Source organism: Malus sylvestris, chromosome 3 (assembly GCF_916048215.2).
Source record: "Malus sylvestris chromosome 3, drMalSylv7.2, whole genome shotgun sequence".
In the NCBI taxonomy this organism is placed as follows: Eukaryota; Viridiplantae; Streptophyta; class Magnoliopsida; order Rosales; family Rosaceae; genus Malus; species Malus sylvestris.
The window spans coordinates 7401215-7427539 of record NC_062262.1 but is presented as its reverse complement, the minus strand read 5'-3'; the positions used below and the strand labels follow the sequence as shown (position 1 = coordinate 7427539).

Here is a 26325-nt window from a genome sequence, read left to right as displayed (position 1 = left end):
AGGCGAAACTGCCCTCGGATTCTTCTTTGCTTGCGGTTGTCTTTTGCTATTTTGTGCAGTGAAAAGTTCGTTTTGGCCCTCATGGCCACGCGTCTGTCATCGTTCAGTTTATGCGTCGAATAGGTTTTCGTTGGTTTACCATTTGCTTTACCTTTTGTGTGTCGGCAATCTCTGCTTATCTCCATCTTGGTATCGCCTTCATTTCGTCTGAAATCCTGTGTTTTTCGTCTTGCAAAATATTCATCTCAAAGATCGTCGTATTCTTTTTTTTTTGGGGAGTTTGTTTGGGTTCTCTGTTTTGGGACAAGTTTTGCATCTCTGTAAATCGTTTCTCCCCAATTGTCATCGGCTTTCCGACCAATTTTTGGTGCGGTCTGGGTGCGATCTTTGTTCAGATCATCGTATTTGAACGAAACCCTAACAGTTTGATTTGAACGAAACCCTTATATGAGAGTTGTTATTTCGAATTTGCATTGATTTGAACGAAACCCTAACAGTTTGATTTTTTGCTGAGTTGTGGCAGTTTGTCGAGGCTTTGTCGGCTAAGAGCGGATTTTGCGTTTGGTTTACTCCGCTGATAAATCTGAGATTTAACAGGAGTTCGAAGGCTACTGTTGGTTTGGGTATGTATTCCCTGCTTTCATTCCTTCCTAATTGTATATGGATTTCCTATTTAAATAAAGCAGGGAACTAATCGATTAATGCATGTTTTAATTCCATTATTCCTAATGTTTTATCAGCTTTGTTTATTGTTGAGTTTTAATTGGTTTTTCATTTATTTAAAATAAAACATCTCAAATAATTATCCATTTCTGCATTCACTCTGTCCTCTGTCTTGTTCTAGCGTCTATTTATGTTTTTCAGGTTTTCCAAGTGTACAAGGAGGTTGCTGGGTTGAGTTCGGTTACACAGATAACGCTGCAGTATACCATACAAAGGTTTTTTTTCCTTTCCCTTTGCCCCTTTTTTGGGATATTGATTACAAAATCTGTTTTGAGCATAGGTGTGAAATTTGCAGTAGGGGTTAGTAAGTTAATTAGTTAATTTCATTCTCAATGTGCACAAATGTTGTTCCTGCATTAATTCATTTTCTTTGTATCGAAATTGAATAAATTTAATTCTCCTTGATATCCACTTATTTTGCTAAGATATGCAATACAAATATCTGCTATCTCCTACCTGTAAACGTATGACTTAAAATCATTTCATTGACAAACTGTGCCCATGGTCTTGATTTATTTTTGAAAAGTTGTTTCTGATTTTAGTTGTTAAAGTCAGTAATCAATTCTGCTTAGATTTTTTGGTAGCGTAAGTGCGTCTACACTCATCCCTAATCTTGCATACACAGAGCATCTCTGTCACATTGGTGAACTATGGTATTGTTTGTTTTAATTAAGAGCCACCGAACTAGATATATATGATCCATCTTTTTTTGCGTATCATATCACTTTTAAACCTGTTTGATTGAATTCTGCCATTTACACCAAAATACCTAAACAATGACATCAAATTTTGAAGTAAAAAACTAATAACTTTACTAATTTTCAGTTTCATTCAATGACACTTCCTTTTCAATTACTTTAATTTTAACATATTTCACTTTCTTTAGATTTGTATTTATGTTGTTTCTCTCATGCTCTTTCACAATATATCAGTTACTTTAGTTCTAAACGTTTTCAACATAGATGATCTTACAAAACTCACTGCTGTACTTATCTAATTTTTAAGTTTTCAGTATTTTTAATGAATAGTTTGGTATTTAGGCAGCTTCGATCTTTGATTTCAAATATGTGATTTTGTCTAATTCTTTATGATCCTCAATTTCTATTGTCGTAATGGACATTTTTGAATCACATTGGTTAACACCAAACAAATGGTATGTGTCATATTTCTCTTTTTCTATTCCTTTACTTTTATACAGAGTTTTGTTTGAATGCCATCATTTTCACAAGCCCTTATACACCGTTGATTCAAACTTCATCATTCTTTAAATATATGTATATATTATGCTCACACGTTTTGTAATCCCGCAGCAACGCACGGGCACTATTTCTAGTGTTTACTAAACCTAACTTCAAGGTTTACTAGGTCCAGACCAAAAAAAAAAAGCCCCTAGTTACAAAGGCTTGTCGCTTATAACCTGCAACCCAGGAATTTTTAGAACTTCATTTTTGTGGTCAACAAATCTTATGAACCTACAACTTGGGTCTATGGGTCTATATGTCTAATGAATCTACAACATGAATTTAGCTAATTAGCAAACCAGCAACCTGGGTTTATTAACCCATGATGGGTTTGCTAGTTTACAACCAATCTATATAGCAAACTCGCAAACCCAACTGCCTATCTTTAGGTTGGCTGAAGATGATTCTTTCCCCTCTTAAATCTCTTTTCTTTTCTCTTTCCTCCTACTTGAACAGTTACGGTTAAGTCACGTTAACGTTTTATATTTATTTTTTATAGAGCCAATAAAACAAAAAGTAATATGCGAGAAGAGGAAGGGAAGGGGGTGAGAATAATCCTACTCCATGTCCATTAACATGAAACATTCATGATTTGTGTGGAACCTTAAAACTCCCATAAGTAGGCGTTGGCCAAAATCAGTGGCTTCCAATTAACCAGGCTGAAAACGTTTATATTTTCAAAACAATTCCAAATTGAGAATACAAGCGGAAAGAGATCCTTTTCGGATTTTTTCCTCCAAAGTCCACGGATCAAGTGATCTGGGTCTTTAAAATTTGATTAAACGGTCAAAAATAGAGAAGTTAGTAAAATTTTTTTATAGTTATGATAATTTTTTTGCTGTTTGATCAAATTTCAAAGGTCCGGATCACTTGATCTATAGGATTTGGAGGAAGAAATCCGAAGATGATCTCTTTCCAATATAAGCTGCTTTTTGGGATAATGGGATTTGGCGAAATTTCAAACAACAAAATACCCTAAAAGATAGTCTACATGGCATTTGTGTTAATGCAATGGACCACAATTATCAAATATAATTTGGACTTTCCTAATAATTACTACCAACAAATGGACCGGGTTCTATAAGCCCCTGTTTTTTCTTTTAATCAACTCCTCGACTGCCTAAATTCCAACAAAGTGGATAGAGTCTGATTAGGAGGCTCTCTTTTAAATTATGTGTTTGATTTTGTTTTCTTTTGAGAGGGGAAGCAATGTAATAAAAATAGCTTTTGAGAGGGGAAGCGATGTAATGAAAATAGATAATCACTTTGTTTACACACTACCAGGAAGAGTTTCTAAATATTAGACAAATTGCGGAATTGGTAATTTTTAGAATTTTTTTTTACATCTAAACGGACCGGGTGGATAAACAATTTACTATTGATAATTTCTAAAGGATAGTGCTATTCATACATTCATTTTTACTTCTCATACAACTTTGTTAATTTTAAACGTTGAACTTCAATTCATTCGATTCGACTGTTAGAATTTGATAGAGGTGTGTGAAAAGTAAAATAGGTGTGTAAGAAGTAAAAATAGTTATGCATATAGTGCTACCCTTTCTAAAAATAATACTAAACCATGACATGAGAGCCTCTTTTCTCATAAAAGTGAGAACATTCTGAGAAAAACTTGTGTAAAGATTCAATTTTTCCTAGATGAGACCCAAGGCTTGGGCCAACCCCACCTTAATTCACTCGAATCCTTCTCCACTTCTTAAAATTCTATGAATGTACGTTGCAGAGATTCTGTGGTACAGCTATGATACAAGTGTAACTCGATCTTCTTTCTCACAGTGCAACTTCACTACATGTGATAAAGGCGGTTAGATCTCAATCTCAATTTTAACCCAAACTCCATATCCATAATGTGAATAGTATGACTAAGCCTCTTTTCCTATTGATAAGCATGATAGCTCTTCAATATCGTGATAAAGCGTCATTTGCATGTTAATTTGAAGCATAAACAGTTAGACACAATAGTGAATTACTAACAATTATATATTTTACCATCTGATCGTCGAGATAATTGTTGTATTAAATACATGTAAGTATTATAGCGAAATTCAAAAAGGGTTATGTCTTTTTTAAGAAGTGACATTAAATCTTACAAGTGTATTTTGTAATTAGCTAAACAATAAAAAAAAAGGCACAAACATAGAATCATAGATCCCTCTCTATTGCTAATTTATAAGTTCTTAGTTTGATAGATGAGTGTAATATTTTAAGTTATGTATTTCTTTGATGAGTTCAAATCTTCTGCACAAAGCACTCTGTAATTTAAAAGAATAACTAGGTGTCAACAAATGGAATAGGTCACAGAAAGATCACAAAGAATTTTAGGTGCAGACGATTTAAACTCTTCTTTAATAATGCTATTTAATTGTGTCAATTTAATTATTGGGCACTGTCATTTAGTACTACGATCTAATGATATTCTTCTTCGCTTGTAAGTGAGAGGTCTCAGGTTCGATTTTCGCCAGATGCAAATTTGAAACACATTATTGCTAGTCTATTATGAGGCTTAATTAGCCCACTTCCCCACCCTTTACTGTAGATAACATCGTTTGTTCAAAAAATAAAAAATTTACCCATATTAATAAGTTTACCCAATCCTTTTATATTAAAACATAAAAACTTGTACGTACACCCAAAATGTTCCAAAATATTAGAGTAAGGTTATTTAATACTACGGTCTAATAGTATTCATCTTCACTTGTAAGGCGAATTTGAACAACATTATTGCTAACTCATTGTGAGGCTTATAGCCAAGTCTCCTTCCCTTCCCTTTTAATGTAGTTAATATCATTTATTAAAATAAAAATGTTCCTAAATGACCTCTAAAAAGCCAATATGATTTATTTGGAAAATTTGTAAGTGCACCCATTTACACCCACTGTTTTAAAAATCCCAGAATGGCGCCACCTAGGCGCTAGACGGCTGGTCACTGCCCTGATTAATTCTTAAGCGTTTGAAAATAAGAAAGGCACTAGACCTGCTTAGGCACCCACCTAGACCACCTAGGCGAGCTAGCCCTCCCAGACCGGCCTAAACATTCACCTAGGTCGCGACTCTCACTTAGGTAGAAAATAGATAACTTTCATTCTACATTTTATTTATTTAGATGAACGTTCCCAATGTTTTCATTATGTTCTAATACTTTATTATTATATATGTCATTTTATTTGCAGTTTATGTATACCCCAATGAAATTATGTATTTTCTAGGTATAACAAAACACACACATATATATATACGATATATAATAAATTTACTTAAATCCGTCTGGACCCGCCTAGAAGCCTAGACGCCTAGACACTAGGCTCCAGCTTGTCGCCTGACTAGTGTCTAGTATTTTTTAGGCCCTTGCTCCACAACCATCGCCATCACTAGATTCACCATAGCCAAATTATTGACCTCCACCACCATCAACAGACGCAAAACAAGAAATCGTCACTGCCATCTCGACCAAACCCAAAACTAACCTACTCAAATGTAAGACGACTAGTGAAGAACATAGAGAAGTTGTCCATTTCTTTACTGTGGAGCAAAAAATAATCGAGAAAAATGTGAAGGTGACATGTGGATTCTAGGGTAAAAAGGACAAAATTACCCTCGAGGAACACCGAAATTCCTACGCGCAAGCAATGGACAACCATCCCTCAATCAAGTCAAAAGTGCCCAAAAAAGGTATTTATTTATAACCTATTTCATCTATTTTTATCAAATCTTCTCCACAAGGTAACCCCTAAATCATTCCTTTTATCATGAACTTCACCCACAATACCATCCAAGTGGTCGGTCCATCTCCTCCCAATGTGGCCGGCCACACCCCTATATAAACACCATCATTCTCTCCAAAACTCAATTCCAATTCTCTTGCTAAATTCTCTAAATTTTCCAAACACTTTTTCCTCAAAATTCTAACTTTAGCATCGGAGGTTCTTTAGCCAAAGCCCCCTCATTCATCGTGGGCGCATGAGGCTCTTGGCCTTGACCTAAGGTGTTATTTGTTTTGTAGGTGCAATTTTGTCCAAGAACAAGGAGGAAGAAATTTGCATCCACAAATTGATGCTTCATTGAGAGTTGAGTCACACGCTCATAGAATACTTTCGTATCTAAGGTTTTTTGTTTATTTGTTTATTTGTAGATTTTTCGTACGTATTTATTCTTGGAATTTTTATATCTAAAAATTCTTTGATAAAACATAAAAGAAAAGTACAATGGCAAGAGATTCGAAAACCTTGACAAACGAAAATTCCAACGTTCAAGGATTAGGACCACAATGATCTACAAGGCTCAACATAGCAATGAGCAGAGCGGCACCCCCACGAGGCACCATCGTGGCAACCACCACAACAGCCACCTTTGGCAAAACCCACGACTTCGGCCATGGTGCCATTTCAACCTTTAAGGGCTCAAGCCATAGCCAAGCAAACCTGCGTCGTCTAAACCTAACGCATTGCCAAACCGAGCCTAAGCCTCGCACCCGCGTGCACCACACGCCGAATAGCCCATTCTCGTGGCCCAACCTGCTCCCGCAACCCAGCCTGCTCCCGTGGCCTTCCAAGCAGCCTAAATTGGTCCAAGATTAGTTCAACCGTCCCAACTTCAAATTTCTAGGCCTATGATCGAATTGGGAGCATTTTCACGACATTTATCCTCGGATTTGATATTTCCCAACTCAAATCTCCGCCCGGAGTCTACCACACTTCCACTATTTAAGGAGACGCATTCCTTCCAAGCTCTTCCAACCCAAATAGATAACAACACTTGTCTCGACAAATCATAGAATTGATGAGCGCACTCGCACATCAGACGACCTTGGTGAATCAGCTCTTGCAGCACACTAAGATGCAACGTGCCCTAAACGAGGTGTTTTGAAGTAAGACAAGGGCAGACGAAGAACCTCTCCATCAACGTCTCAGCAAACAGCCATTGGACCAGTCACAAACCAAGCGTTCTGGCGGTGTACATTCCTAACTGGGCCCCTAAGATAGCGTATGCTCTCGTCTTAGCGTGCGGAGGAGCGTGCACTATCGGTTAAGCCCATGGATGAGCATACACTCACGGTTGGGGTCACACTCCGATAATCAATGTGAGTAACCTTCCAGGCGAAGTGTTCATTCACAGTTAGGCTTGCAAGGAGCATCATCCACCTCACATTAGAGTCGACAACACGACGGATGGGGAGAAATAGTTACTCAATTCAGCTTAAGTTCAACCAGCAACTTATGAAAAACTCGCTCGCTTGCTAGGAACGCACCACATGCACCACAGCTGCGGCATAGACGAGCCAAACAAATGGAAGAGTAGCTAAGACCAGCAAGTTGCAACTAGGGGCAGCCGAGTGTTCCGCTACCCTAACAAAGGCAAATTCAGGAAGTAAAAGGGTTCCTAACTAAGCGATTGCACGATTTCCAACACAACGAGATCATTGATGAGGCATTACGATGAGACATGACCAACATAAGAAGGTCACCTTTCACGGACGAGATTGAGCAGGCAGAGCTTCCATGCAAGTTCAGCATGCCATATTTCATATCCTTCAAAAGGGATGGAGACCGTGAGAGACACCTAAAGCACTACCGAAGTGCAATGATCCTTTATCAAAACAACGACGATATCATGTGCATGATATTCGCCACCATTCTACAAGGCGAGGTGCAAGATTGGTTTTACACCTTGCAGCCACAATCCATCTAGAGTCCTACCACTTGTTCAACGTTAAAAAGAACCCAAAGGAGTCACTTCGTGACTATGTGAAGAGGTTCAAAGCAGAGAAAGCAAAGATAGTCGGATACAATGACTCGATAACTAGAGTAGCCTTCTAAAAATGACTTTTAGTAGACCACCCGCTGTTCGAAAAATTGATCATGAAAGAAGATCTAACTCTAGCAGACTCTTTCGCTCTGATAGAGAAGCATGCATTTGGGACGAGGCTCGTCGATACAGATGCAAGGACTTGAAAGAGAACCTTACATCACCTCTTTAACCGAAAGTAGTGGAGGACCTATTCGCATGTTTGACGATATCTGAAGCAGCAATAAGCTCTACCATCATACAAGAAGAGTTGCGGGCCCAACTACCTGTATTTCACAATTCAAAAGCTCTCATCGATGCTACCAGAAATTCAAAAGCTAACTTTAGCGATAGTTGTTGCAACCCGAAAGCGCAAGTTTTACCTTCAGACGCACACAGTGATCCTCATGACGTACTATTCCGCTTAATCCAAACACGCGACGATAAAAGCGTAGACATTAACGGTTGTAAAGTTTTCTGACGAACGCAACAACTAGGCCCAAAAGGCACCCCATGGGCAAACGAAAACTAAAATGACACACTCGGAAGCTAGTTTTGTCCTCATCGCCCCAAAATATTCTACATAGGAGCAATATGTACCGGCAGTTGAACACCACCTCCGGATACGTGTCACACAGCCCCAACCGACCCTCGCTCCATAATTTGGCCCAATACTGGCAATTGAGCATCTCCTGCAGTGTGTAACATGAACCCAGCTCTACGGCTTCCTACTACGCATTTACAATGCAACGACAACGCTACGACTCCCTACTATGCCTTTACGCCTAGCCTATACGACGCAATAGAACAGCCTAACGATGCCCCGGAGGTAGCCGAGCACACCCTAGTTGCACCTGCTCCACCTAATGGAGACTTCTGGCATTTGCATGTCGACGACGCATCCAACTACAAAGGTTCAGGAGCAGACGTGGTCCTTGTCACCTTAGACTGTTCAATGCTCGAGCAGGCAATCACTCTAGGCTTCAAAGCATCCAATAATGAAGCAGAGTACGAGGCCCTACAAGCAGACCTCTGAATGGCAAAAGACTTAGCGGTGAAAAAGCTCGCAATTCATTTAGTTCCCAACTAATCACTAGCCAGACTACTTAAGGCATTTCAGACTTACACCTTCACTCAAGTTTCACGGACAAATAACACTTATGTGGACGGATTAGCCTGCCTAAGCTCCGCCCTCGACCACCAACTCAAATGCTCTATTCCGATGGATTATCTAGACGAGCCAAGCATAGAGGCGGAGCCAGCAGCCAAAGTGCTACAAGTTAGTACAACTCCAAACTGGCAAGATTCCATTATAGACTACTTGATCAATGGCATAGCACACTACTACATGTGGAACGGCATTCTCATTCGAAGATCCTACGATGGACCACATCTTCATTGCCTAGCGCCTCCTGACGACCTAAAGTTTCTAAGCTCAATCTACAAAGACGTGTATGAAAATCACTCCGGAGGCCAATCCTTAGCAAAGAAGGCTCTAAATGCAGGCTACTACTAGCTTACCATGCACCAAGACGCTAAAGAGTTAGTACAAAGTGTGATCGCTGTCAACGTTACAAGCCTGTACCAGCACTGCTTGCCAGCAAATTACACCCATAGACGAGTCTTTAGCCGTTCATGTAATAGACAACCGATTACTTCACCAAATGGGTAGAAGCAAACCTCATGCCTATTTTGACACAGAAGGACACAGAGCCTTCATATAGAAGAACATCATTTGCCGATTTGGCATCCCTCAATCCATCATCATAAACAACGCTTAGCAATTCGTAGGCAAACATTTCACGAAGTTCTTCCAAAAATTTGGCATCAAGCAGCACATGTCCACGCCAATATATCCTCAAGGCAATGGGCGGGCCAAAACATCCAACAAGATGATTCTCGATTGCCTCAAGAACTCCCTGGATGTCTATTGGCATATCGTACCACCAAAAGATGAGCAACCGATAAGACTCATTTCTCTTTGGCATTTGGCTCAGAAGCAATCATTCATCCCAATGTCATCAAGCTAAGTATCAACACTTTACTGCCAAACATTAAGCAGAATAGTAAGGAGATGGCCACAAGCTTAGATCTGGCAGAGGAGAAGCATGAGGAGACCATCACCCGCATTGTAGGTTACCAGCAGCAACTCATTTCCAACCATAACAAAAGGGCCAAGATCCGGCAGTTCCAGCTTGAAGATCTAGTCCTAAAAAAAGCCTTCATCACTACCCGCAGAAAAGGCTCTAAAAATATGGATCTCATATGGGAAGGTCCGTACAAGATTAGTAGAGTAGGCGGCAATATTAGCTATACCCCTGCCACTATAATCTGAGGAAGTACCATGAGTGACCTCCCATTACATCAAAGCCCGAAGACTTAAGCAGCTTGATGGGCACTACCTCACAAGCCGAGAACTATCCAGTTGTTATGCAGTTCATACTTTACAATTTGGCTCAGCTGCATGCTTACAATAACTGATCACTCATTCACTTCAAAAGAAGATATCGCAATTCTTAGGGACTTATCGTAGGAATTGCATCCCCCGAGGGATCATCCATGCTTTCCAGTGCGAGAGAGTAAACCAATTCCCCGACACCCATCTGGGTATGCTCTTCGGCGTGAGAGGATATACTAATTACTCTCTAGTGCGAGAGGGTAAACCAATTCCCCAACACCCACATGGGTCTGCTCTTCAAAGCAGAAGGATAAATTTACACTCTGAATATCCAAACGTGGATGAGCTAGGCTGCCTTGGTATAATTAGGTGCACAATGACTTACGCTGAGATTTTTAGAAGTAGCCACAATGGTCTTTTTCAAGGCTTAGCTAACTAAAGGATTTTGGGCCTCTTGGCCTAATCTGTAGGGAACGGGGCCTTAGAGACGGAGGTGGCACATTACACAGTACGCCCTATGGATGGCTGCCCTGGAATCCTAAAGCTACTACTGTGTGCACTAAGGTAGCCTATGATTTCTGGGAGACTGCCTACAGCTTGCCCTTCGAGCAATAAAGCCGCGCTAAACTTATACAACCGCACATTCTTGTGAAAGTTTAAACAAGCTAGCTTACATATACGAAGCTTTATCCACTACCGACATGCTACATAGTCTATAAGCTTCACATCTGCCAAGCATGGAACGACCTACACCAAGTCCTAAAGTATTGTGATACTTGTTACGCAACCTACAGAATTGGAGAAAGCCAAGGTTAACAGCCTAGTGGCCACACGGACTTGTCTGCTTCTGTAAAAGGTGTCTGGTTGTCAACCATATGGCTAACAACTTTGCATAGACTATGTAGCTTATCTGCTTATAGAAAAGCAGCACGCTTGCCACTAGTCTATAAAGTCTAAGGTTCTAGCAAAATTGATAAACGACTAGTAAATGCCAAAAAAAGTTCAAGCAAAACAAGAGCAACAAGGAAAACAAAGAAAATCCTAAAGGTTACTTAGAAGACTACCTTTTAGTAGCTTGGACATCCTATGACTACTCGGCTGCCACACCTTCGGTAGCCGCAACGCTCCCAGCAATGGCATCATTCGACGTTTCACCCCCAGTTGCTCTAGCGTAAGGATTAACCTCTCTGACTACTTCACTAATAGAGGCCTCAAAAGTAAAGACAAGCAAGTCTTTCGGAGAAATAGAGAAGGTCTCGAAACCTTGAGCCCAGCCTTCTCACCCTTCAATTGCTTGTTCTCATTGAGCAGACCAACACGGACGCGCTACAGTTCATCCACTTATTTCTTCAAACTTTCGTTAATCTTCAGCACACCTTGGAGTTCCAACACTTGGGGTTCAAGCCTATCAACAACCTTCTTAAAATGGATCACTTAGTTATAAACAGCAATCAACTCTTCATCATTTGCATAAGCAGCGAAACGAAGCTTAGAAACGGCACACTCAAGGTTTTGAATCGATGTAACATCTGATCTCATTCTCTACACTTTCATACTTAACTTGGATTGCGTCAAACCTAGTCTTCAAGTCAACGATCTCTTGGCGAGCAGTCTCAAGTTGCAGAGAAGTAAAGGCAAAGATAGACTCATTCAAGGCAACGAGCTTAGATTCCAACCTCTCGATCTTCTCGGCAAAAGAATAAACTTCGGCTGCCACAACCTTTGCCATTTCCTTGGTAGCCTTGGTATCCTCTTGGTTAAAAAGCATATACTTGGTTGCCAGAATATCCGTCTTTTGCATCATTGCAAGTAGAACAGTCTTCCTATACTCGACTGTATGCTTTGCAAAGGAACTTGGGCAAACAATCCCTTTAATGTCATTGACAAACTTGACATAAACTTCCATTTCTTCAAGCAGATCTAGTTTCAAAAGTGCACAGATCTCAGCAGCCTCCCCAGAAGTAGGCTTAATGAATTTCTCACAGCTGCCTACGCGAGCAGTCTCCTCATTCCCAATAGGCGAATCAGTCTTAGCAGTAAGGGGAGTGAGCCTTGGCGCCACTTTAGCAGCAGAGTCCACATTATCGCTTTTCATAATAGCAAGCCTCTCCAAAAGTGAAACGGACTTAGCTCCTAACGGACGTCTTGGTACAGACTTTGGTACTGGGGGGGCATAACAAGATCTCTACACTGAGCAATCTTATCAACAATCGTACTAGCCATTCTCGACATGGCAGGCGCCACATGTTCAGATATGGCAGTCTTGGTTTTCTTCCCATTGGAAGAAGTCATGTCAATCACAGGCTTCTCGGCAACAGGCGGACTCTCACGAGCAACGGATAAAGTCTTCAGTTTTTTTCTCAATCGGCATCTCTTGAGCAGGCGGGCAAGATTTTTGTTTTCCACCATCATTCACAGTAGGCTCCACAACAATGATTAGACGAGCCAAGGCATCCACCTTAGTCCTATTTACCTTCTCAGCAACCCACATTTTTCCCGACGAAGAGAACTAAGCAGCCAACTCCATTCACGGTACTCAATAAGGGAGCTCAACCCATATTGGCTTTTCCCTCATTTTTTATCTCGAACCAACAGGCATGATGCCTACATGCCCAACATTTTAGCATCATATGAGGCCCGCGACCTCTTCATTTCTCTCAATCGCAGGCCTGTCACTTGTTAGGTCCAAAAGCCCAAAGGACATGAGCCATGCGACTCGCCTAGCATTGCTCCCCAGCCACACAAGCTGCCCTTGGCTCTAGCCAAGCCAAGCAACCCAAGTAGTGGTTCATGCCATAACATCTCCTCTGCCATCCCGAGCCGACTTTTGGCCCTTGCCAGCCGACGTGCCGAACCACCCCGATAGCTGCCCCACGACAGCACTATCCAAGAAAAAGACAAGGAAAATTAAATTTTTCTTACCTCGATGTGGCGCGGAGAAGACGAAGCAAGCAACAAAAGACGATAATTTGCATATGCAAAATGTAGAAGATTACTATAGGAGGGGGAACAAATATCCTCTAAGATATCTCTCTCTTATAGGGTAGAATAAATCGCTCTCCAAAGTTGATTTAATAATCCACTTAAGGTGAACTTAAATAGGCTTTGAGAGAAATTTATTTCCCTTTCCTAGAAGGATCTAATTCCCTATTAAAGAGGGAATCTACATCAAAACAAGAAACAATCCTAAGTTTGCCAAAGCAAGAAGATCTCTATACCTGCTGCCCTTTTTTGCGGGCAACCCAACAGGTGTGGGGGCATTTGTGGAGCAAAAAATAATCAAGAAAAATGTGAAGGCGACACATGGATTCTATGGTAAAAAGGACAAAATTACCCTCGAGGAACGCCGAAATTCCTACGCGCGAGCAGTGGACAATCTTCCTTCAATCAAGTCAAGTATTTATTTATAACTTATTTCATTCATCTTCATCAAATCTTATCCACAAGGTAACTCCTAAATCGTTCCTTTTATCATGAACTTCACCCACAATACCATCCAAGTGGCCAGTCCATCTCCTCCCAAGGTGGTTGGCCACACCCCTATATAAACACCCTCATTCTCTCTAAAACTCAATTCCAATTCTCTTGCTAAATTCTCTAAATTCTCCAAACACTTTTCCCTCAAAATTCTAATTTTGGCATCGAAGGTTCTTCGGCCAAAGCCCCCCCTTCAAATTCATCGTGGGCATGTGAGGCTCTTGGCTCTGACCTAAGGTGTTATTTGTTTTGTAGGTGCAATTTGCATCCACATTTACCATCATTGAAACTTTTAAAATTGATGCACTGAAAATACTATAGTATCACCATCATCCTATGCAGACCGCTGCATTGAGATATTAATTGACTTTGTTGCCATTACAACTTTGAAAGACGATTGAGCAGTTGGACTTTAATTTTTGGTTTGGGTAGTGGGTGCAGAGCCTCGAAGGTGTAGAAAACTAAACATCACACCTATTGTGTTAATTGGTTTATTGTGTTATTAACTAAACATCAGAGAGTGAGGAAAAAGAAAGATATTAGGCTTTTTTTTTTCTAGACAAAAAAAAAAATTGGTTAGTTGTGTTATTTTTTAATCAATTATGTCCTTTATCGTCATTTAAAGAAGTTGATTTAAAAATTGGGTGTACTTATTTAAAGAGTGCTACTAAAACCATCTCGTTGTCTTATTTTTCCATCCACCTTTTAATCAAAATGTTAATCACATAATCATCCTTTTAGCAAAAGACTTTTAAATCCACATTTATAAATTTGTTATAACTTTAATTAAATAAACTAAAAGAGAATAAAGAAAAACTAAAACTAACAATAGTAAAAATAAATCTATCATCCTCCCAAATCATCCACGATGGACCGACGGCTATCAAATCCCCAATCATCCATTACCCTCCCCAACAACAAACACCACCCCACTCTCCCTTTCAATTCTGATACTACCACCTCCATCATCTCCTCCTTTTCCTTATAAATGAACAATGACGACAACCCAAATTTTAAAATCAAAGAATACCTAATTCCAGTTGGAATAAATCGATTTGGAGCAATCTGCCTCTGTATTGAAAAACTCCCCCTGTGCTTCTCTCTTCCTTTCACTTTGGTTTCTCTCTATTTCCAAAGGAGATTGTAGAGCCAAAAATAATCACAAGGCGACACGTGGATTTTTGGGTAAAAATGACAAAAATACCCTTGATGTGTACCAAGTTCTACGCGCGAGCAATAGACAATCATCCTCAACCAAGTAAAAAATGCTCCAAAAAAGGTAACCAATTCCAAATTATCTCATCCATCCTCATTTTAGGTAATTACTTCATAACCTATAAATTGTTCCATATAAATAGAGATTAATTGGCTAATTAATGAATTAATTCCTAAATTCATTAATGAACCAATTAAATCACCAATCACACCCAAAAAATACCTCTTTTGGCCGGTTACCCACTCCCCCAAAGGAACCGGCCATCTCCTTTTATTTCCTACATTTTCTACCATATCTTTCCTTTTTATGATAATAATTAGCTAAGATAAATAGGGAATTATTAGCTAATTATTTCATAAAATCCCAATTACCACAAAATATCCCCAAATATGCACTAAATGGCCGGTCATCTATTGCTAGAAAAGGAATTGGCCATACCTTGCTTATTCATCCCATTAATTAGCTAATTCATTTGGTAATAATCCTTTTGCCAAATTAATTAGTCAATTAATCACATAACTCCCAAAATCATATTAAATCAAGAACCCTATCCTTATAAATATGCTCATATTTTCACCAAAAACTAATTCCAACACTTTGGCAAGAATCCTAAAATTCTCTAAACACTATTTCTCGCTAAATTCTAACTTTGGCATAGGAGGTTCTTCGGCCAAAGCCCCCCCCCCCCCAATTCATCGTGGGAGCGTGAGGCTCTTGGCCTTAACCTAAGGTGTTAATTGTTTTGTAGGTGCAAAATTGTCCAAGATCAAGGGGGAAGAAATTTGCATCCCCAAATTGGTGCTTTCATTGAGACTTGAAATCCATACTCGTAGAAGACTCTCACACAAAAAGGTTTTTTCTTTATTTACTAGTCCATTTGAATATTTTTCATACGTTCTTATTATTAGAATTTTTTACTTGCAAAGGTTCTTTGATAAAACGTATAGGCAAAATATAATGGCTAGAAATTTAAAAAATTCCACGAGTGAAAATTCTAATGTTCAAGAAATGGGATTGCGGAGATCTGTGAGGCTAAATGCGACAATAAGTGGAGCACCACCACCACCACGAGTTTCCACCATGGGAACCACCGCGGTGGCTACCTCGGTAGCCACTCGTGGCGAGGTCCATAGTTCCTTCACCACGGTCCGAGCCGTGCCATCCAAGGCTCACGACACCAAGGCCACGGCCTAAGCCGTGCCATCCAAGTTTGCACGGGCCCGAGCCCAAGCCTCATATTCGTATGCACCACGCGCTGAGCAGCCTGCTCCCGACAAGCAGCCCACTCTCGGGACCAAGCTTGCTCCCGCCAAGCAACCTGCTTTCGTGGCCCAGCCTGCTCCCGACGAGCAGCCCACTCCCGTGGTTCAGCCTGCTCTCGTCGAGCAGCTTACTTTCGTGGCCCAGCTTGCTCCTGACGAGTAGCCCACTCCCGTAGCCCAGCTTACTCTCGCCAAGCAGCCCATTCTCGTGGCCCAACCTGTTTCCGCGGCCCAGTCTACTCTCGTGGCTTTCCAAACAGCCCAAGTCGGCCCAAGACTATCTCAACCATCCGGACCTACCATCGAGCCAGGGGCATTCTCACCATATTTTTTTCGTGGATTTGACATTTCTCAACTCAAATCTCGTGGCCGGAGTCTACCACCATTCCATTGCCCAAGGAGGTGCATTCCTTCCAAGCTTTTCTAATCCAAATGGCGAACAACACTTGTCTCGACAAGTCATAGAGTTGACGAGTGCCCTTGCACAACAGATAACCTTGGTGAATCAACTTTTACAACGCATCGGGATCCAACGTGCCCTGGACGAGGTATCCCGAAGTAGGACAAGGGCAGACGAACCTTTCCAGATGCATCCCAACAAGCAGCCATTCGACTAGCCACGAGCCAAGCGTTTGGGCAGTGTACATTCCCGATTGGGCCCCCGATATAGCGTATACTCCCGTCTTAGCACGCGGAGGAGCGTGCACTCTCGACTAGGCCCACGGATGAGCATACATTCACGGTTGGGGTCACATTCCGATAGTCAACATGAGCAACCTTCCGGGCAAAGTGTTCATTCGTGGCTAAGCTCTCAAAGAGCATCATCCACCTCACATCGGAGTAGGCAGCACGAAGAACGGAGAGAAACAGTCACTCAATCCAGCTCAAGTTCAACCAGCAGCCTGCGAAGAACTCACTCGCCTGCTAGGAACACACCATATGCACTGTATCCGTGGTATAGACGAGCCAAACACATGAAAGAGCAGCCTAGATCAGCAAGTCATGGCTGGGGGCAGCCGAGAGCTCCGCTACCCCAACAAGGTAAATTTAGGAAGAAATAGAGAGACTCTTGACCAAGCGATTGCACGATTTCCAACGCAACAAGGTCACCGACGAGGCACTACGACGGAACATGACCAACATAAGTAGGTCACCCTTCACGAACGAGATCGAGCAAGCAGAGCCTTCACACGAGTTCAGCATGCCACATTTCACATCTTTCAAAGGGGATGAAGACCCGGAGAGACACTTAAAGCGCTATTGAATTGCAATGATCCTTTATCGAAACAACGATGATCTCATGTGCAAGTTATTCATCACCACTCTACAAGGTGAAGCGCAATATTGGTTCTACACCCTGCCGCCACAATCCATCCGGAATTTTTACGAACTTTTTTTGGTTTTCACCAAAGAATATTCATCCTATCGCTCGATAAAAAAAAGTCTAACCATTTGTTCAACTTTAAAAAGAACCCAAATGAGTCGCTTCGCGACTATGTGAGGAGGTTCAAAGTAGAGAAGGTAAGGATAGTCGGATGCAACGACTCGATAGCTAGAGTAGCCTTCCAAAAAGGACTTTCATCAGACCACCCGCTATTCAGAAAATTGATCATAAAAGAAGATCTAACTTTAGCAGACTCTTTCGCTCTGGCATAGAAGCATGCACTTTGGGACGAGGCTCGCCAATGCACATTAAAAAACTTAAAGAAGTACCCGACGTCACATCCCTACTATCCAAACTGGAAGCAGCGGATGACTTATTCACGTGTTTGACGGTATCTAGAGCAGCAATAAGCTCTATCATCATGCGAGAAGAGCTGGGGGCCCGACTACTTGTATTCTACAGTTTAAAAGCTCTCCTCGATGCTATTAGAAATTCAAAAGTTAACTTTGGCAATATTTTTTGTAACCTGAAAGCTCTCCTCACATGCAGTCATCATCATGACGCACTATTTTTCCGAATCCAGACGCACGACAATAAAGGCGTAGACCTTGGCGGATGTAAAGTTTTCTGACGAAAGCAAAAACTCGGCCCAAAAGACACGCCAAGGGCAGACGAACACTGGAAGGAACACTCATAAGCAAGTTTTATCCTCGTTGCCCTAAAAGATTTTACATAAGAGCAACATGTACCGGCAGATGAACACTACCTCCTGCTGCATGTCACATGGCCCTAGCCGACCCTTGCTCCATTATTCAGCTCTAGAGTGGGCCAATACCGGCAGTTGATTATCTCCTGCCACATGTAACATGGCCCTAGTTCCATGGCTCCCTACCGCGTCTTCACGCCTAGCCTTGACAATGTAACAGAGCGACCCAATGACACCCCGAAGGTAGCTGAGCACACTTCAGCCGCGCTTGTTCTACCTGATGGAGACTGCTGGCATTTGCATGTCAACAATGCATCCAACTACAAAGGTTCAGAGTAGACGTGGTCCTTGTCACCCTAGGCGATTCGATGCCCGAGTAGGCGATCATTCTAGGTTTCAAAGCATCTAACAACGAAGTAGAGTACGAAGCCCCACTAGCAGGCCTTCGAATGACAAAAGACTTGGTGGTGAAAAAGTTTTCAATTCATTTCGATTCCCAACTAATCACCAGCCAGACTACTAGGGGCAAAGGCATAATGATCGTCGCAACCGACTACTTCACCAAATAGGTGGAAGCAGAGCCCATGACGACCACGATTCATACGGACATAGAGCGCTTCATATAGAGGAACATCATTTATCGATTTGGCATCCCTTAATCCATTATCACCAACAACGGCCCGCAATTTATGGCCAAAGATTTGGCGAAGTTCTTCAAAAAATATGGCATCAAGCAGCACATGTCTACGCCAAGATATTCTCAAGGCAATAAGCAGGCCAAACTATCCACCAAGATGATCCTCGACTGCCACAAGAAATCCCCCACCAGTCAGAAAAGAAAATGGCCAGACGAACTCCTTGGATGTCTATGGGCATATCGCACCACTAAAAGACGAGTAATAAAAAAGAGATGGCCACAAGCTTAAATCTGGCAGAGGAGAAGTGCAAGCAGACTATCACCCGCATCGCAGCTTACCAGCAGTAGTTCCTTTCCAGCTACAACAAAAGCGCTAAGATCCGGCAGTTCCAGCCTAAAGATCTAGTCCTAAGAAAAGCCTTCATCATTGCCCATAAAGAAGGCTAAAAAAAGATGGATATCATCTGTAAAGGTCCATACAAGATAAGCAGAATAGGCGGCAAGAGTAATTACACCCTCGCCACCATGAAACGATAAAAAGATCGAAAAGTAGTAGAGCGCCTACAATCTAAAGAAGTACCATGTGTGACCTCCCACTACATCAAAGCCTGAAGACTCAAGAAGCTCGACGGGCACCACCTCACAAGTCAAGGACTATCCAGTTGTTATGCAGTTCCTACCTTACAGCTAAGTTCTCGTTCGTTTCACTCGTTTTTCAATGAGGAATTCAGAAGTAATCACAACTTGGCTCGGCTGCATGCTTATAACAACTGATCACTCCGGCACTTCAAAAGAAGACTGCGCCATTCTTAGGGACCCATCGCAGGAATTGCGCCCCTCGAGGAACCAACTATACTCTCCAGTGCGAGAGGGTAAACTAATTGCTCTCCAGTGCAATAGGGTAAACCAATTCCCCGACACCCATATGGGTCAGCTCTACAAGACGAGAGGATAAACTTTACACTCTGAATATCCAAACGTGGATGAGCCTGGCTGCCATAGTATAACTAGATGCACGATGGCTTACGCTGGGATTCCTAGAATTAGCCACAATGGTCTTTTTCAAGGCTTAGCTAACTAAAGGATTTTGGGTCTCTTGGCCTAATCCGTGAGGAACCGGGCCCTAGAGACGAGGGGGCACATTACGCAGTACGCCCTATAGACGACTGCCCTGGAACCCTAAAGTTGTTACCGAGTGCACTAAGGTAGCTTACGGATTTCGGAAGACTGCCTACGGCTTGCCTTTTTAGCAGTAAAGCCGCGCTAGACTTATACAACCGCACATTCTTGTGAAAGGTTAAACAAGCTAGCACGCATATACGAAGTTTTATCCACTGCCGACATGCAACGTAGTCGATAAACTTCACCTCTGCCAAGCGCAGAGCAACTTACACCAAGTCCTAAAGTGTTGTGATACTTGCTACGCAACCTACGGAATTGAAGAAAGTCAAGGTTAACAACCTAGTGGTTACGTGGACTTGTCTGCTTCTGTAAGTAAGGCATCCGGCTGCCAACCCTATGGCTAACAACTTTGCAAAGTTCTACACCAACATCTACGGCTGCATAGGCTACGCGAGCTTGTCTGCTTATAAAAACGTAGCATGCCTGCCACTGGTTTATCAAGTCTAAAGGTTAGGGCATTAACTAAAGAAGAGAAGATGAAGAAATGCGAAGGAAAACATGTTTATAAACAATTAGCAAAGGCCGAAGGAGTTCAAGCAAAACAAAGCTACAAGGAAAAACAAAGAAAATCCTAAAGGCTACCTAGAATACTACACTACAGCAGCTTGGACATCCCACGACTACTCGGTCGCCACACCGTTACCAGCCGTAACGCTTTTAGCAGCGGCATCATCCGACGCTTCACCCTCGGCTGCCCCAACCTGGGCACTAACTTCTCCAACTACTTCACTAATAGAAGCCTCAAAAGTAAAAGCAAGCAAGTCTTCCGAAGAAATAGAGAAGGTCTTGAAACCTCAAGCCCATCCTTCTCACCCTTTAGCTGCTCATTTCTTCTCAAGCAGACTAACACGGACACGCTGCAGCTCATCCACTCCCTTCTTAGCATAAGCAGCAATCAACTTTTCATCATTTGCATAAGCAGCGAAACGAAGCTTAGAAACTGCAAACTCAAGATCTTGAATCTGAGGTATTGTAACATTCAATCTCCTTTTCTTTACTTTCATGCTTAACTTGGATCACGTCAAGCCTAGTTTTCAAGTCAACGATCTCTTGGCGAGCGATCTTAAGCTGTAAAGAAGTAGGGGCAGAAATATTAGACCCCTTCAAAGCAACGAGCTCAAAATCTTCCATAGTATTTGCCATCTCCTTAGCAGCCTTGCTATATCTGCATCATAGTAAGCAGAGCAGTCATTCTATATTGGGTCGTATGCTTCGCAAATGAGCTTAGGCAAACAACCTTTCTGACGCCATCAACAAAATTGGCACAAACGTCCATGTTTTCAAGAGATCTGGTTTCAAAAGCACATAGATCTCAGCAGCCTCCCCAGAAGCAGACTTAATGGATTTCTCACAGCTGCCTACGCGAGCAGTCTCCTCATTCCCAGCAGGCGAATCAGTCTCAGCAGCATAAGGAATGCGCCTTGGCGCCACTTTAGCAGCAGAGTCCACCTTTTCGCCTTTCATAATAGCAAGCCTCTCCGAAGGTGAACCAGACTTAGCTCCCAACAGACGTCTTGGTACAAAATTCGGCACTAGGGGATCTTTATGCCGAACAATCCTATCAGCAATCATACTAGTCATTCTTGACATGGCAGGCGCCACATGCTCAGATCTAGCAGCCTTATTTTTCGTCCCCTTTGAAAAAGTCAAGTCAATCACAAGCCTGGAGGCAGTCGGCGAACCCGCGTGAGCAGCGAAAGAAGTCTTTCATTTTTTTGTCTCAGCCAGCATCTCTTGAGCAGGCAGGGAAGATCCCTTTTCCCATCTTCACTTGCAGCAGGATCCACAACAGTGATTGGACGAGCCAATGCATCCGCCTTGATTCTATACACCTCCTATTTTAGGAGCAGCCTACGTTTCTCCTGACGAAAAGAGTTAAAGTAGCCAACACCATTCGTGGTACCTAGCAGAGGAGTTCAACCCAACATTCCAGCAGCTCATGAGGTCCGCAACCTCTTCATTTCTCTCAATCACCGGCCTAGCTCGCGTCATGTTCAAAAGTCTAAAAGGACATGAGCCATGTGACTCGCCTAGCACTGCGCCCCAGCACCACAATCTGCGGCCATAGCCACACAAGCTGCCCTTGGTTCTAGCCAAGTCGAGCAGCTTAAAGCAGTGGTCCTTGCCACAATACCTCATCGGCCCATGCTGAGCCGACTCCTGGCCCATGCTAGTTGACGTGCTGCACCACCCCGACGGCTGCCCCGCGGTAGCACCATCCAAGAAGAAGACAAGGAAAATTAATTTTTTCTTACCTCGGTGCGGCACGAAGAAGACGAAGAAATCAACGAAAGACGGTCATTTGCACATGCAAGATGTAGAAGATTGCTAGAGAAGGGGGAACAAATATCCTCTAAGCTATCTCTCTCTTGTAGGGTAGAATAAAAGGAAAACTAATGAAAAGGGCTTGAAAACTTTGAGTTTTAATGATAAGGACAAAATAAAGGGTAAAGTGAATAGTACCATGATTGACTTTTTAGTGTAAAAATGTGGTTTTTCGTTAAAGTGAACAGTACCAGGTGCTTTTCGTTAAAGTTCCCTAGAATAAATCGCTTTCCAAAGTTGATTTAATAACCCACTTAAGGTGGACTTAAATAGGCTTTGAGAGAAATTTATTTCCCTTTCCTAGAATGATATAATTTCCTATTAAAGAGAGAATCTACATCAAAATAGGAAGCAGTCCTAAGTTTCCTAAAGCAAGAAGATCTCTACACCTGTTGCCCTTTTCTGCTAGCAACCCAACAGGTGTGGGGGCATTTGTGGAGCCAAAAATAATCACAAGACGACGCATGGATTTTTGGGCAAAAATGACAAAAATACCCTTGAGGTGTACCAAGTTTCTACGCGCGAGCAATAGACAATCATCCTTAACCAAGTCAAAAATGCTCCAAAAAAGGTAATCAATTCCAAATTATCTCATCCATCCTCATTTTAGGTAATTACTTCATAACCTATAAATTGTTCCATATAAATAGAGATTAATTGGCTAATTAATGAATTAATTCCTAAATTCATTAATCAACCAATTAAATCACCAATCACACCCAAAAAATACCTCTTTTGGCCGGTTACCCACTCCCCCAAAGGAACCGGCCATCTCCTTTTATTTCCTACATTTTCTACCATATCTTTCATTTTTATGATAATAATTAGCTAAGATAAATAGGGAATTATTAGCTAATTATTTCATAAAATCCCAATTACCACAAAATATCCCCAAATATGCACTAAATGGCCGGCCATCTATTGCTAGAAAAGGAATTGGCCATACTTTGCTTATTCATCCCATTAATTAGCTAATTCATTTGGTAATAATCCTTTTGCCTAATTAATTAGTCAATTAATCACATAACTCCCAAAATCATATTAAATCAAGAACCCTATCCCTATAAATAGGCTCCTATTTTCACCAAAAACTAATTCTAACACTTTGGCAAAAATCCCAAAATTCTCTAAACACTCTTTCTCTCTAAATTCTAACTTTGGCATAGGAGGTTCTTCGGCCAAAGCCCCCTCCATTCATTGTGGACGCGTGAGGCTCTTGGCTTTAACCTAAGGTATTAATTGTTTTGTAGGTGCAAAATTGTCCAAGATCAAAGAGGAAGAAATTTGCATCCACAGAGATGCCACCAAGCAGGTGTCAAAGGTTTTGGTTTTTGATGGGGGTGGGAGGAGGTTCTAGTGCGGCTAGGGTAGTGGCAAATGAGGAAGCATGAAGTTTTTTTTTTTTTTTTAAAATATTAATATTATTGTTTAAAAAAATTAGACATTAGAGGTTATTTTAGGAATAATGGTGGGTGGAGAAATAATATTTTAATTTTTTTAATTTTTATAGTGGATGAAATTATAATGTAAGTGTAAAAATAGGACAATGTGATGAGTCTATCATCACTCATTTATAATTAGGTGCCAATAAAAGCACCCTTGCGAGCCGCGGAATCTATATATTATAAATTTATCATCAACCCCTTCAAACTTTTATTTCAAATTTTATTTTATATGCAAAGGCCCAAGCAAAACGCTAAACAAACAAGAAACATCAACGTTACACAAATAAGCTCAAGCCTGAACAACTCATGAGATATCATCTAGTATCAAGTGAACAATCGAATTAAGTACAGCATTGTCCATGCCGATGCTATATTTTCCCTTTTGTGTTGTGTCTTCTTTGTGTCTCATGGTGGGGTTGGTGCAGGCTATCTGTCAAATGCAAATGGTAGCTTCATTAGTGATTTCGTACGGATAGTTTTTATGGGAACTTTAACGAAAAGCTCCTGGTATTGTTTACTTTAACGAAAACCATATTTTTACACTAAAAAGTCAATCTTGGTACTATTCACTTTACCCTTTATTTTGTCCTTATCATTAAAACTCAAAGTTTTCAAGCATTTTTCATTAGTTTTCCTTTTTATTATATCATCCACTGTTTGTTTATGTTGCAATTTCTTTCGGAGTAGGCGTTATTTGTATTATAAGAGTGGTCTACTTCGAGGTTTTTTTTTATGTTTTTGTGCACAAAATCTTTCATGTGACAAGCTATGAAGTGATTGAATTCTTTGCTGGGATTGATGCTCTTTTGACTTTGGAGTAGTTTATGTGTTCCTTTGGGGTACGTTTGGTACGCAGACGGGACGGAACGGGACGGGACGGGACGGAACGAAGGTGTAATTTTTGAAAAATACATGGGGTATATTTGTCTTAAAATGGTAAAACAGTGTGTTCCACAGACGTGGAACAAACCCGTTCCAGGGGGGGAGGTGGGACGCAAAAACACCCAAAATTTGTCTCGTGGAACAGCTCGTTCCACCCATTTTTGGCGTACCAAACGCGGGACGGAACGCCTCGTCCCGTTCCGTCCCGTCCCGTCCCACGTACCAAACGCACCCTTGCTGCTTGTCGTGCTTATCACCAATACTAAATTGGCCAAATTGACCTTATGTTTTTGCTTTCGAGTCTTTTTGGTTTGAAAGATCTCTCAGATTTAATTTACAATATTCTCCTTCAAGTTCGCTCTAGTGTTAACATTTTAGTAAAACCATAATTAATGATATTCAAGTTTTTCTCAAAGATTTATCTCAGACGAATCTTTGCCATGTCAGACATAAGGCAAACCAGGTGGCACACAAGCTCGTCCATGGTAGTATTGGATGCACTTGGGAGTTAACTTGGCTTGAGGAACCTCCGGGGTTAGTTAGGGATGCGCCATTTGATGATGCGTCCAATTAAATCGTAATGGTTTCTTTGCTATGTGAGGATAGCTAATTCTTAGTTGTTTGTTGCATGCAAGATATTTTTTTTTTCTTTGACCGGATTGAAAATTTCGGCAAATTTTTTATCGAGATCCATATAAGCACCACTATTCTCCTATAGTATGCTTCATCTTTTATCAATGTATATTGTACTTTTACTCAAAAAATAAAATCATTATCGTTTGGTGGCAAAAAAGGAATATTCTCCACCTTATTCACTAAAAAAAAAGTAATTTTATAGTAAAAATCAATTTCGAATTTATGGCACATTTCAAAATTTAATTTAATTTTAATTACAAACAATAAGATTGAAGTCAAAATTTTAGTAAATTGAAGAAAGAAAATGTCATATCTATTAGAACAATTCACCATTTATGCAAATTAATTGCTATCATCTAATTGATTCCGTTTTATAGCGCAGATTAAGCTGGTTCGATCCCATTGATTGTTGAATAACATCTACTTAGCAAATGCTTGTCACTTTCCGATGTGTAGTAGCTTTACACGTAGACCTCACGTGGCGCTGTCTCATGATGATTTGTAATTTTGTACTATAAAGATCAGTATGTGTCACATGCCTCTTGCCCATATGAAAGCTAAAACAGGATTACACAATTCTGATCGATTTTACCCTTAGGTTACACAACTAGTTTTGATGACATGAGTACACCGTAATTAACTATGATGATTTATGTAAATGACTATATTTTATGTAGAAGAAAACTTGTAGCATATTATATTATTAACTTAAGGCGTTAAGATGGCGTTAGGATAAGAAAATATCCGTGCCATAAATTTTTTTTCTCCTAACCTATAATAGAATCACTCACTATGAGTGTACGTATAGGGTTTAGTTTGAATTATAACTCATAAAAATATTAAACCAAATAAAACCACTATTGGGCATTTTATGTGGTTGCATAGGATGATCTTCTTTTATTTCTATTTTTTCTTTTCATTTTCCAAAATTGCATTTAGAGAAACTTTTTAAAACTAACAAGTATGTGAGACGAAACACATAAATTTTAAATTTGAAAGCAGCAACAAGCCA

General features: G+C 41.0%; 1 long non-coding RNA gene across 4 annotated transcripts; it reads left to right on the top strand.

The window, feature by feature from the left end:
* LOC126616839 (uncharacterized) lies at window positions 1-24364 on the top strand. Of its 4 annotated transcripts, XR_007621271.1 has the most exons (4): window positions 2-623; window positions 865-5651; window positions 5983-15706; window positions 23601-24364. It is a non-coding gene; the product is annotated as an uncharacterized LOC126616839 (long non-coding RNA). The 4 variants fall into 4 exon arrangements; XR_007621272.1 differs by having other exon boundaries at window positions 1-623; window positions 865-15584; window positions 23583-24364; XR_007621270.1 differs by having other exon boundaries at window positions 1-623; window positions 865-15706.
* The last annotated feature ends 1961 nt before the right edge of the window (window positions 24365-26325 follow it).